The sequence below is a fragment of the Phaenicophaeus curvirostris genome, chromosome 3 (genome assembly GCF_032191515.1).
Source record: "Phaenicophaeus curvirostris isolate KB17595 chromosome 3, BPBGC_Pcur_1.0, whole genome shotgun sequence".
Classification (NCBI taxonomy): domain Eukaryota; kingdom Metazoa; phylum Chordata; class Aves; order Cuculiformes; family Cuculidae; genus Phaenicophaeus; species Phaenicophaeus curvirostris.
In genome coordinates, this window is record NC_091394.1 from 30,200,001 (window position 1) to 30,213,338 (window position 13,338).

Genomic DNA, 13,338 nt, shown 5'->3' on the forward strand with positions numbered 1-13,338 from the left:
TGATGCGGAAGGATGCGGGTGGGGGTAGCGTGAAGCCCGTGAGGCAGCGGCGGCTGCTATGGGTAGGGGGGCGCGCAGCGATGCACCCGCCGGCCCGCGCGCGCCGCGGCACCCGGCGGGAGGGGGAGGGGGAGGGAGAGGAGAGGGGGCGGGGCGGCCCGAGGCCACCGCGCCGTCTGATTGGCCGCCGCGGCGGGCGCGCGCCCGGGTTGGGCGGTGAAAGGGGCAGGGCGCCCGCGGATTGGCCGAGGGGCGGGCGGCGCGCGGGGATTGGCGCGCGAGGACCGCGCCTGCGGGGATGTGTCCGGCAGCCCCAGCGTGTGGAGGGTGCGGAGCTGTTGGAGCGGGTCCGGAGGGGGGCCACGGGGATCGTCAGAGCACAGGAGCACCTCCCATACCATTACCGACTGAACATGAGCCAGCAGTGTGCCTAGGTGGCCAAGAAGGCCAATGGCATCTGGGCTTGTATCAGAAACGGTGTGACCAGCAGGTCCAGGGAGGTTATTCTCCCTCTGTACTCGGCACTGGTGAGACCGCACCTCGAATCCTGTGTTCAGTTCTGGGCCCCTCACCACAAGAAGGATGTTGAGGCTCTGGAACGAGTCCAGAGAAGAGCAACAAAACTGGTGAGGGGGCTGGAGAACAAGTCTTATGAGGAGCTGCTGAGAGAGCTGGGGTTGTTTAGCCTGGAGAAGAGGCTGAGGGGAGACCTCATTGCTCTCTCCAACTCCCTGAAAGGAGGTTGTAGAGAGGAGGGTGCTGGCCTCTTCTGCCAAGTGACAGGGGACAGGACAAGAGGGAATGGCCTCAAGCTGCGCCAAGGGAGATTCAAACTGGATATCAGGAAAAAAATTTTCATGAAAAGGGTCATTGGTCACTGGCACAGGCTGCCCAGGGAGGTGGTTGAGTCACCATGCCTAGAGGTATTTAAAAGATGAGTAAACGAGGTGCTCAGGGACATGGTTTAGTGGTTGATAGGAATAGTTGGACTCAGTGATCCAAGAGGTCTTTTCCAGCCTTGTGATTCCATGATTCGATATGAGGACAGGCTGAGAGATTTGTGCTTGTTCAGTCTGGAGAAGAGAAGGAGAGGAGACCTTATAGCGGCCTTCCAGTACCTGAAGGGCCTACAGAAAAGCTGGTGAGCAACTTGTTACAAGGGCATGGAGTGATAGGATGGGGGGAATGGCTTTAAACTGGAGGGGGGAAGATTTATGTTAGACATTAGGAAAAAGTTGTTCATGTAGGAAACACTTAGTCACTGGTAAAATATTGAAAAGGACAAAGTCTTTGAAGCAAAGGCAATAATATTTTTATTTTACAATTCAGTGCTGAATCGGATGCCCTTCTAAAAAAGGCATGCCATCTTACAAAAGCAGTGGGTATATATACAAGTTTTAGACAAAGAACTGTGTAAGTACTTAAAGAATGTTTTATTTTTTTTAGGTTATACATCCATGTCTGGTGACTCCCTTCAGGTTATCTCCTGACCCAAGACAACTACACCTCACAAGTCAATTAAGCACATCCATAAATTCTTGCAACTCTTAAGACAGGCTATCTCTTGACCTAAACCAGCTACATCTTACAAGACAATTAAGCATATCAATAAATTCTTGCAACTGTAAAAAGAGTGTTTATTCTTTCAGGTTATTTACCCATGTCTGGAGTTTGTCTGTATATTATCTCTTGATACAAAGCAGATTTATACTACAAGATAATTAAACATACAAACCAGCTGCAGCAAAGCTTATCAATTCATTCTCACATTCATGATGAGGGCAGTGAGGCACTGGCACAGGTTGCCCAGGGAAGTTATGGATGTCCCCCTCCCTGGGGATGTTCAAGGCCAGGTTGGATGGGGCCTTAGGCAGCCTGGTCTGGCGGGTTGGCGCTTTCTGAGGACCAGCTTTAATGTTATGATGAACTTAACAACAGTCAGATCTCTTGCTAATGTGGCGCTGGCTCCAGCCCTCTGCCTGAGCTTGCATTTGAGATAGAATCGTAGAATAGTTTGGGTTGGAAGGGACCTTAAAGATCATCCAGTTCCAACCCCCCTGCCACGGGCAGGGACATCCCACCAGACCAGGCTGCCCAAGGCCTCATCCAGCCTGGCCTTGAACACCTCTGGGGATGGGGCAGCCACAACTTCCCTGGGCAACCTGTGCCAGTGCCTCACCACCCTCATAGTGAAGAAATTCCCCCCCATGTCTGGTCTAAAATCTCGGAGCCTCCTCCAGGCTGAACAACTCCAACTCTCAGCCTGTCCTTGTATGGGAGGCGCTCCAGGCCTCCCATACGAGATGGGGAAAGACTCCAAACAGTGATTACAGAAGAAGACATATCTGTTCAGCTCAGATCACACTGAACATGAAATGTTGTGGTTCTTCAAGGAGCGAACAGTGTCTGGGGAAACGCTGCTTGAAACAAAGCACGCTGTCAGAGAGATAATCTGCATAACTTTCAAAAACATACAGTTATCACGATGAAACTTTAGCTCACATCAAAAATATTCTATTTTCTGTAATAATAAGTACTTCTTGTTTCAGCACTGGGTGATCTTGCAACCCAAACCGTTCGCGATTCCCTGGGGGCGGTTGCGTTGTGGGGCCGCAGGGCGGGGCTGCGAGGGGCACCGGGGAAACCTCGGTCGGGAGAGCTTGGCTCTTCCGAAGGCTCCGGGTCTCAGAGAGACGCCAGCTCAGGGGCAGGGGGCTTAAGAAGCGGGCATTCGGTACCGGATGACGGGGCGGGGGATCAATCTATAAGTAGCAGGTTTTCTAAAACACTGAATTTATACAGGCGTCTTATATTTCTTGTAAAAACCATGGGTATTAATAACATTTCGATCCACGCCCTCCGTGGATCTGGTACCGAATGAAGGGACACCCTGCCTCTTAAGCCCCCCGTGTTCATGAGTTCCCTTTTCCCAATTTCGGTGACATGGCGCTGGTCGCCAGCGCGCCCCAGTGTGCTCGGCACTGGCCCTGAGCACCCCTTCGTCGAGGGGGTAACACCGGTTTGGGGAAAGGAAGGGGGGCAAAAGCAGTGGTGGTGACGTATGGCGATAGTAGGCGGCTGTCGTGGCTCCCTGCAGTGCCCACGAAATGCCTTGGATGCCAAGCGCCTGTTTGTATACCAGCTTTTTTAATACGTCGCCTGAGGTCACCAGTCGGCGTGATTGTAATGTTGGTGATGTGTCAGAGTGCTCCTGGGACACGCACCGGGAAAGGGACGGAGGCAGGAAGTGCTCCCTTGCACGGGGAGGTTTATGGGAGGTAATTAACTGGCTTTGTCACGGGTGGGTTTGAAAACCCGCTTCATGTCATCGCCTTACAGCATAAACAAATGAGGGTTCTGCGAGGCTCGGTTTTCAGTGTGGTTGAGCTCCCCTGGTTTCTCCTGGCTACAGTTTTGCTCCCTTATTCTAAAATCTAAATCCAGTGCTGTACTCTGCTGGGTGAAACTATGGCTTTTTTTTTGTGTGTGTTATTTGCATGAAAAAAAAGATAAAAGCAGTGTTTTCAGCTTTAAGGCATAATAGTAGAACAAAGATTGAAACAAAGAAATAAAACACCCTTCCAGAGCAGTTCACATAAAATAATTCCATGTATTTTACTTGTATATTTAGGTGCTTGTTTAGTATAAATATCTGCGTCTGGCTTTTAAAAAATTTTAGAGTATAACAAAAGAACAAAATAATATAAAGAACGGGTTGCCCAGAAATATAGTGGAAGCCCCATCCCTAGACATATTGAAGACCAGGCTGGATGAGGTTTTGAGCAACTAATCGAGTGGAACGTGATTCAGCCCATGGCACGGGGGTTGAAACTGGATGATCTTTAAGGTCCCTTCTAACCCAAACCACTCTATGATAATTATTTGTAACTGAACCGCCCCCTCAAATCATTTTTTCTCACTGGTTATTATAGACTCGTTGACTTGTACAAAATAGTTTAAGAAAAAAAAAGAAAACCCAAAACCCCCTAGGCAATAGGGTGTGCAGAAGGGTGTGAGAGTAATATTGGAGAGGAGATTAGAAGCAGCGAGTAGGTGGAAATGAGAACAGAGATGTGAGCAGGGATTGTGCAGTTTTCCAGATGAAAACAAAACCTCTGCATTTGATGCAGTAGAAGGATAAGAAGCCAGGAATTAGGTCTGGGATAGGATTGACCTGGAGTACGTCTTTGTTAGCAGGTTCAGTGCTGGGGAGGCAGAGGTATGAGGAAGTGAGAGGAGGAAATAGTGGATAAGGTGCTAGCTACTACAGTGACAACAATGGAAGTTGACTAGTAATCCATCTAAAGAAAGACAGTATATTAATTACATTGTTAGCAGGTGTCAGAATGAGTTGTGGACTGTAAAAAGCTGCAATCAGATATGCTAATTTCCTCCTTTTACATATAGTACAGTCTTTATGTGTTATCTTTCCAACAACATTAACACAAGAAAGAAAATTGATAGGGTAATAACTATAGACTGTTTATAGACTTCTGCTGCACAAGATGGGGAGACTTTCCAAAGCATAACAGCAGTATGGAGATAAAGCATAGCGCATGGAGATAAATGTGTCTTTCACAATACAATATGACTCTCAGCATCAAGGTGAGGGTGTGGGTGAAAAATAGTCTGCAGTAAGTTTCTAGTAAAATGAAGGTTAAACATATTGGTAGGGAGCCTTTGAACGTGTGATATGGTCCATATCAGTCACAGGTATGATCACATCTTACTAACCACATTTTAAAAGCCCCTCAAGACTAATGTGGTGTTCCCTTACAATAGATTTTTATGGAGAGAACCATACTGCTTTTTCCTTTTTGCCATAAGGCCACCTTACAACCTTGGGGTTGACAGTGCAGCCCAGGTGTTTTGTTCTCTGGATTGTAAAATGTCTGTGTGAAAAGTATATTCAAAGGTGAACCCTGTGAACTGAATATAAGTCACCACCGAATTCCCTAGCAGATTTTTTGATTCTTTTAAAGTATATGAGTAGAAACTAAAGTTTTCCCTTTTTGAGTTGTCTGCTTTGTATTGATTTCACATGACCTCATTCACAGAGAAAAGGTGTTCCTGGCACAAGGGAATTGTTTACTATAAAACTGTTTTCTCAATGACAGTGAAACTGGAACACCAATGTAAACATCATCGTTCTCCAGTCCAAACTGCAGTCGTACATAAAGCAATACTTAATTAGTCTGTCCTTCATAAATAACTTCACCAAGTGTATAATTTTAAAGAGCAAGCTGACCAATGTCTATATATACCTTGAAGATGGGGAGGGAAAAAGAAGGGATAAAACATGCTCATTGCTTTGCTAGTTAATCTTTAGAAGAAGTTTCAATACAACAGTGATGTATTTAGAGAAGGAGAGGGAATACAGTAAAAGTGTGTGAAAGCAACCAGGCTACAAGAGCTGTTGCAGCTGTCGTTTTCCGATTCCTCAGTCTTGTTAATTGAAGTCTTTCAACAGACTTTTGCAATAGCAGCGTTGTGGGTTGAGATATTCAGTATGAACCAAAGGTGGCAACTGAAGAATCAAAATAGCCATTCAAATGTAGAATCAAATTTGTGAATTGATTATCCGCAAATAAAATGCACAAATGGCTGATGTTAGAAATGTTCTCTTGATCATCTTCTTAAAAGATAAATGCTCCCAAAATATACCTGGTATGTGTGTGTGAAAGAAATACGGCTTGTTTTAAGATGCCTTCATGTCAAGGGATGAAGTTTTAAAAGAGCAGGTAGCAAGGCTGCAGCCTCTGGAGTCACTATTTGCTGGATGGAATTTCTGGTCACGTTATCTGCGTATTGGGAAGGGGCAGGTAGAAGACCAGGATTTATAGGCTACCCTGTGATGAAGCCAGAAACTTCTTTGATCCAGCCTGTCCTATTGCATTTAGAAAAAAATGCGTCAGTGAAAGAGTAACTTCCATTGTTGAGGAAAACAACCTTTTCCTTTTATCCTTCCAAATTAACTTGGTTTCTTTTCCAGCCTTCCCCTTTGTTCTGTAGCAAGCAGAGGTGTGGTATCCGCCAGCCCTCTTAAGAAATGAGCATAAATGGTTAGAAGAAGTTAAAGCTTTGTTAGTGATTCTGGGATTTCAGTGAAGCTCCAGGTTTTAGAGCAATGGCAGCCTAGATGGGTGGTTCCTGTCAGCCAACTTTCTTGATCCTTTATTTCTTGGTTGACAGTTGCTGTTGGGAACATAAAAGCTGCTGCGCTTGATCAGAAAAGTAACTTACTGCCTATCCTTGACAGTTACCCTTAAAGGGTACTGAGGAAAGAAATGATGGCCTGTAAATGATGGTGGCTAAAGTAGTGTGTGTGAAATATGTATTACACCCATTTGTCTGCCAAGCTACACTTCCCTGAACAAAAAAACAGGCCCCCTGTTGCAGAGAGGATTGAGACACGGACTCCAATCTGATGGATCAAAGACCTTTTATTGTGTTAACTGTGTCTTTATATACCATTCTAAATTGAACATAAGGCACAAAACGTTATATGATTGGTCAAATCTCTGCTTGAGTGTTAGTACCTGATAACGCAACATCCTTTCTTATTTTCAGTTGGTTAATAGTTGCGTCAGTTTAAGCTATTATTATTTTGTCCAAAAAGCGCTTATGATATTCATCACAAGATAGTCTATTTTGGGCTAGACTTGTTTTTCGCTGAGCCAGTGCTTCTTGTGCAGACCTCTCTTGTAGTGTTAAACCACAGACTTGCTCAATCCTTGTCCTGCTTGCAGCTCATGGCTAGAGGAGCTCCACATAACTTCCTTCTTCGAGGGCATTATCAATCAAGGAGGTCTCCACACCCTGTAGGTGGACAATGGCTTGTGTACTGGGCGTCACGCTAGGCAGAGATTGTAGAGTTGTCCTTGTATTGCAGGGTGTAATGGGAAAAGCGCTACCCAGCCCAGCGCAGCCTGTCTAGGTACCTTCTCTGCTGGAGAGCCACCAGGCTGATCTTGTTTTCCTCAAAAGACATTTCCAGTTCTGCCATATTCACTGTATCTCTTAAGCAGGTGCTTGCTTGCAGCCAGAACAAATCCTGGTGCTCTCACAGCTGCCAGCTATTCTGGGTGACCTTATCACGATCACTTGGGCAGTGCTGATGGCATATGGGCTTCTGCAGAATCACTCTCCAAGGCTGTCAGCACACAGGCAGGTGGTGGTTGTAGGCAGGTTGGGCTCAGGTCAAACCAAGGCTGCCTGCTAGGAGCAGAGGAGGTGGTGGTGGTGGTTGGTTGTGTCGTACAAAAGCAGGCAATGTACACTGGGCTGTATAGCCCAGTCACTAACCTAGTTTTTCAGGGCTTCTGCAGCTCTTTTGGGATGAACAAACTGGAAACAAGAATGTTGAAAGCACCATTTAAATCAGAATTTTGTCTTTACACTGATCTTTAAGCTTATTTAACCATTTAATGTGTTTGCCATAGATGTTAAAAAAAAAAAGGTAAAACGATATCCAGAATTAACCACTTATAAATTGTGAATCATTATCTGTTAATAATTAGGGTCTTTTTGTTTTATGCAGAAGAAATAACTGTACCAATATTTTGCATATTGTGCAATAGATTTATTGAAATAAAATTAATGACAATCCAGTAGCAAGAGAGAATATCTACTGTCTAAATTCAGAAGGCATAAATAAAACTTGGGACAAAGATGACTTTGAATTCCATTTAGTATCCATCTTTCTTTTCACTTGGTACACCTACTTAAACCACACTTCACACTGGAAGAATTTCCTGTTCACACTTGGACACAGGAGACTTCTTTAACTTGCTAAACGTTCCTAGGGATGCTGGGGATTGTGGGTTGGAGGTGAAGGCTAAGTGGTTTCCCCTTCCATGTGTGGTACAGAAAATGCACTGAAGCAAGTAGTGCTGAAAGCAGGCCGGAATGGGCACAGGAAGGAATGGCTGTAGCTGTCCTTTGCATTGGAAGGCTCAGTGCTAGAACTTCTAAGTATCTATAAGAAGCGAATGCAGGTTTTTTTTGCACAGAGACATTCATTTTGCCTCTTGACATCAGAGCACCTATTAATTGTTCTTATTGCCTCAAAAATTAGACTTAAGCAAATGATTACTATGGAAGTTCATGTTACAACACAGTCCATGTAACATTATCAATAACAGCAGTTGTCTGACAGAAGGAAGCCACAAAGGAACAAAGTGTGCGTTTGCCTTACCCGGAAGCAGAAGCCATAACAGGCTGCATAGCACCCTTTTGCCTTTCTACCTGTCCAACCACAATTGCACTCAGCACCGAAGAACCTGCTATTGGGCCACTATGATTGAACATGTACAGGAAAATTCCTTATACAAGTAGAACCGACACACTTGTGATTTTGAAAATGTAGTTTCACCAAAATCTCCTTCCTCTCAGGTGTACCAAGTACGATTTTCATAGAATCATAGAATCACCAAGTTGGAAAAGACCCACCGGATTATTGAGTCCAACCATTCCTATCAAACACTAAACCATGCCCCTCAGCACCTTGTCCACCCGTGCCTTAAACACCTCCAGGGAAGGTGACCCAACCACCTCCCTGGGCAGCCTGTTCCAGTGCTCAATGACCCTTTCTGTAAAGAATTTTTTCCTAACGTCTAGCCTAAACCTCCCCTGGCGGAGCTTGAGGCCATTCCCTCTTGTCCTGTCCCCCGTCACTTGGGAGAAGAGGCCAGCACCCTCCTCTCTACAACCTCCTTTCAGGTAGTTGTAGAGAGCAATGAGGTCTCCCCTCAGCCTCCTCTTCTCCAGGCTAAACAACCCCAGCTCTCTCAGCCGTTCCTCATAAGGCCTGTTCTCCAGCCCCTTCACCAGCTTTGTTGCTCTTCTCTGGACTCACTCCAGAGCCTCAACATCCTTCTTGTGGTGAGGGGCCCAGAACTGAACACAGGATTCGAGGTGCGGTCTCACCAGTGCCGAGTACAGAGGGAGAATAACCTCCCTGGACCTGCTGGTCACACCATTTCTGATACAAGCCAAGATGCCATTGGCCTTCTTGGCCACCTGGGCACACTGCTGGCTCATGTTCAGTCGCTGCCAACCAACACCCCCAGGTCCCTCTCCTCCAGGCAGCTTTCTAGACAGACTTCTCCTAGTCTGTAGCACTGCATAGGGTTGTTGTGCCCCAAGTGCAGGACCCGGCATTTGGCCTTGTTAAACCTCATGCCATTGGACCCAGCCCAGCGGTCCAGCCTGTTCAGATCCCTTTGCAGAGCCTCCCTACCCTCCAGCAGATCCACACTTCCACCCAGCTTAGTGTCGTCCGCAAACTTGCTAAGGGTGCACTCAATGCCTTCATCCAGGTCATTGATAAAGACATTGAACAGGGCTGGACCCAGCACTGAGCCCTGGGGAACCCCACTTGTCACTGGCCTCCAGCTGGATTTCACACCATCTACCACCACTCTCTGGGCCCGGCCATCCAACCAGTTTTCCACCCAGGAGAGTGTGCGCCTGTCCAGGCCAGAGGCTGACAGTTTCTCACAGCATTCTGCTTGCCTTTCTCAGCATTCTCCACAGCCTTTCCCTCATCCAGTAGGTGGGTCACTTTATCATAGAAGGCGATCAGGTTAGTTTGGCAAGACCTGCCTTTTGTGAGCCCATGTTGACTGGGCCTGATCACCTGGTTCTCTTGCATGTGCTTTATGATAGCACTCAAGATCACCTGTTCCACGACTTTCCCTGGCACTGAGGTCAGACTGACAGGCCTGTAGTTCCCTGGATCCTCCCTGCAACCCGTCTTGTAGATGGGCACAACATCAGCCAGCCTCCAGTCCAGTGGGACTTCCCCAGTCTTCCAGGACTGTTGGAAGATGATGGAAAGGGGTTTGGCCAGCACATCTGCCAGCTCCTTTTATACCCTTGGGTGGATCCCATCCAGCCCCATAGACTTGTGGGTGTCTAGCTGGGCAAGTAAGTCTCTAACCGCCTCCTCTTGGATCATGGGAGCCTCATTCTGCTCCTCTAGCTCCTGGGTTTGTACACAGAGGGAACAACTCTCTTTACAATTAAAGACTGAGGCAAAGAAGGCATTAAGTACCTCAGCTTTTTCCTCATCCCCTGTCACTATTGTTACCTCTACATCCAATATGGACTGTATATTCTCCCTAGTCCTTCTTTTATTGTTAATATATTTATAAAAGTTTTCTTATTATCTTTCACAGACTTTACTACTTACAGTAACTTGAATCCTGGGTATGAGCATGACAAGTGATTTTGTAACAGCAGACATGCATTTGTGTTTATTGTAAAAACCTTACTCCTTGTATTTTGAAGGTCTTCATCCTAATATTGATCTGTAGTGCCATTCTTACAATGACAGCATTTCAAGATGTCACACATCAGTCTTTTCTGGAGTTGCTTTGGCTTTCTGTGCCTTCTGCCTGCAGCCTTCCACTTGTCAGTGCTGTGGAGAGCCTCTCTTCCTTTGCCAGTGAACTCAGATGCCATAGCTTCTTTCTCCACCCTCGTGGCAGCTGCCTTCTGGTATCCTAGGGAAGAGCTGAACTGCTGAGCACATAAAGCAAAGATCTGCAGACTGGAGGGAGTGAAGAAGTTGTGCTTTGACAGGGAATCTTTGCTTCAGGGGAACAGAAAAAGAGACGACAGCAGCCCTGTGCTTACTGTGGGGTGGCATTTACCTCCTGCTGGAAAATTTGATAATGTGAGAAAGGAAAGCCTTGCAGACCTACGAAACCCCACAGACCTCCTGTGTAAAAAACCTAAAGTGCATGTGGGCATCATAATACTTTTCTGAGAACAGTAAGGTGAAGACTACTGTAGTTTCACCTGCCCTCGCTCCCTACCTGTCTAGGAAATCCACAGCTGCTGTGGCTTGCACTTACTGTCTCTAAGCTCGTGTTTGTTACTGGGGTAAAGAGAGCTTTAATACAGAATTTCAGCTGTGAAGAAAGATGTTAATTCTAGGTGGAGAGCTGAGGGAGGAAGCCTTTCCTGGCTGTTTTCAGTTAAGTCATTCAGGAATTGCCATGGAAGACATCTTATTGCTTGAGCGGTGTTTGTGTTGTGTTTTGTCATTACTTTCCTGGATCTGTATTTTCATGAATGCTTTCACTTTTTAGCCAGATAGGGAATATTTTTTTAATTATACTTCTAGTAACTTCTGGCCTGTTTCTTTCACTTTAACTTATGTCTGCTGAGCAATTTGGTGGTGAAGGGGCTCCCACCCAAGCCACTATTGCTGGTTTTCCAAAACAGGCATAATTTTGTGCTATATATCATGCCTTTGGAAACAGGTACCTCAAGGTAATCATTAAAGATTGACAGATCCTAGACTTTTATAAGTTTCCTCTGTTTTGGGATTAAGCCACCAGTTATTCCACCTCAAGCCATTCTATTATGTGCACAGTCCTGCAGCTCAATCTTATTACAAAAGGCTGAGTTAATAATTTGCAGTCACGGTAAGCCTCCGGTTTCTTACAGACTTACCTTTGGTAGGTGATTTAGGTAGTTTCTGTACTTGTAAACTGCTGTGTTGCTCTTGAGATCTTTGTGCTTGTTGTTGACAACGTTTCATGTTTCTAGAGCTGCTTGTCCTTTCCCATGGGGCTGCGTGGGAAAGCTTCGCACTCTTGTGTTGCTCTTTGCTTTATTGCTGCCCTCTTAAAAATACTGGAAGAACTGAAATTACCTCCTCCAGTTTTGTGCCAGGTTCTCTTTCAAAGCAATTCAGGGAACTTGTTTGCTAAATCTTTTAAGAGGAATTAAGTCTGTTTCCAGTTCCAGGTAATGCACTGGATATCCACAGCGCTGGCACAAAGCTGGTGTTTATTTCTCAGGTGCAATTACACAACATCTACCTATGCTCTCAGTTCCTGGTAGATCTTTGGCATGCAATGCAGAGAAGCTGCTGTCATACAGTAGAAATTTAGGAGATCTCTTGTTCATACCTCAGTTGTTCTCTAAACCAAGAAATAAGTACAAAATAGCTTGCTGAAAACAAGTAAACTTCCCACTTTCAGCAGTTACTCCCCCTTGCATTGCTATCAGATACATCACTTGCACTCCTGTCTCTGTCCTCTTAACAGTGCAGCCCATTGCTGTCCTGCTGTAAGCCAGGGAAAGAACAGCACATACAGATGCCCCCTGTCACTCTGAAGGAAAAAAGGGAAATTGGAGACACGGTGAGCTTTTACTTTGCTGCATATAAGCTCACTTTGGTATGAACACTGGAGAAACAGGAACACAGAGCTTTGAAATAGGATTTAAAAAGGAGTTGGGGCCTTATCTTCTGAGACAAAAAACGGTGTGAAGGACAGAGGATGTCAGACAAAAAAAAGAAACGGAAATCGGAGAAAAAAGCAAAAAAAGAATACTACTCAAAAGCATCAGGCAAGAGGCAGGCATAGATTGCCAATTAACATTTCACATCAAAGGAAAATTCTGATCAAAACCGCTTTCTTCTTCTAAGAAGCATCCTGTGTTTCCAGTATTGGCTGCGGTTAAGCGAGCTTTCTTTGCACAAAAGAAGGCCCAAAGGAATAAGCCCAAGAGCTGCAAAGCTTGTGAAAACCATTTTACACAGCTGACAACTAGAAAAAAACAGGACAAAACCTCATAGGAGCCTGGAGCATCAGCACTGCTGCCCTTGTTCACCAGTCTATTTCCACCCTGTGTCAGCTGCAGGAGATCACAGACCTGTGTCTCTCACCCCATGCGTGTGCGTGTAGATGTTGTTTACCCTGCGTACAGCCTCAGACTGCCCAACACCACCACCACTACACGCCCGCGGTCACCCCCCCCCCCAAAAAAAAGAACCCCAAACCTCCACAAATGCTCCAACAAGTACATTTCTTGCTGGGCTCAGCCCACCTAAACCTGGAATGCACAGGCACCTTGCAATGCTGGATGAAGGTAACTTTGCAGCAACTACCTGCTGCGCATTTGATGGGTCGTCACGCAAGTACACACACCTTTTGGAGCTGTTACCAGCATTCATGTGGCTGGCTGTGCATGTGCATCACAGCCCTCTGTGTGCATATAAGGCAGGGGTAGTATCTGTTTATACAGGCATCCCTTTGTGTCATGAGGCTAGTGAGGGGACAGTGAAGATGAAGGGCAGAGAGAAGATTTTAAGGCTCTGTTAGCAGGCCCCGTGACTTCTGCAGAAACTCTTGCTGTGCTGCAAATGCACAAGGTTTGCTGTTAGGCAGGCAAACCACCTAATTATTTCCACACTGATGGTGGGCACGTGCATCATGGTTTTCAGGCAGGTAAAAACAGACCCGAAAAAGAAAACATTTTTAAATTATACAGAGAGCGCAAGGCTGGACGTGAACACGCAAGTCCACAACAAAACAA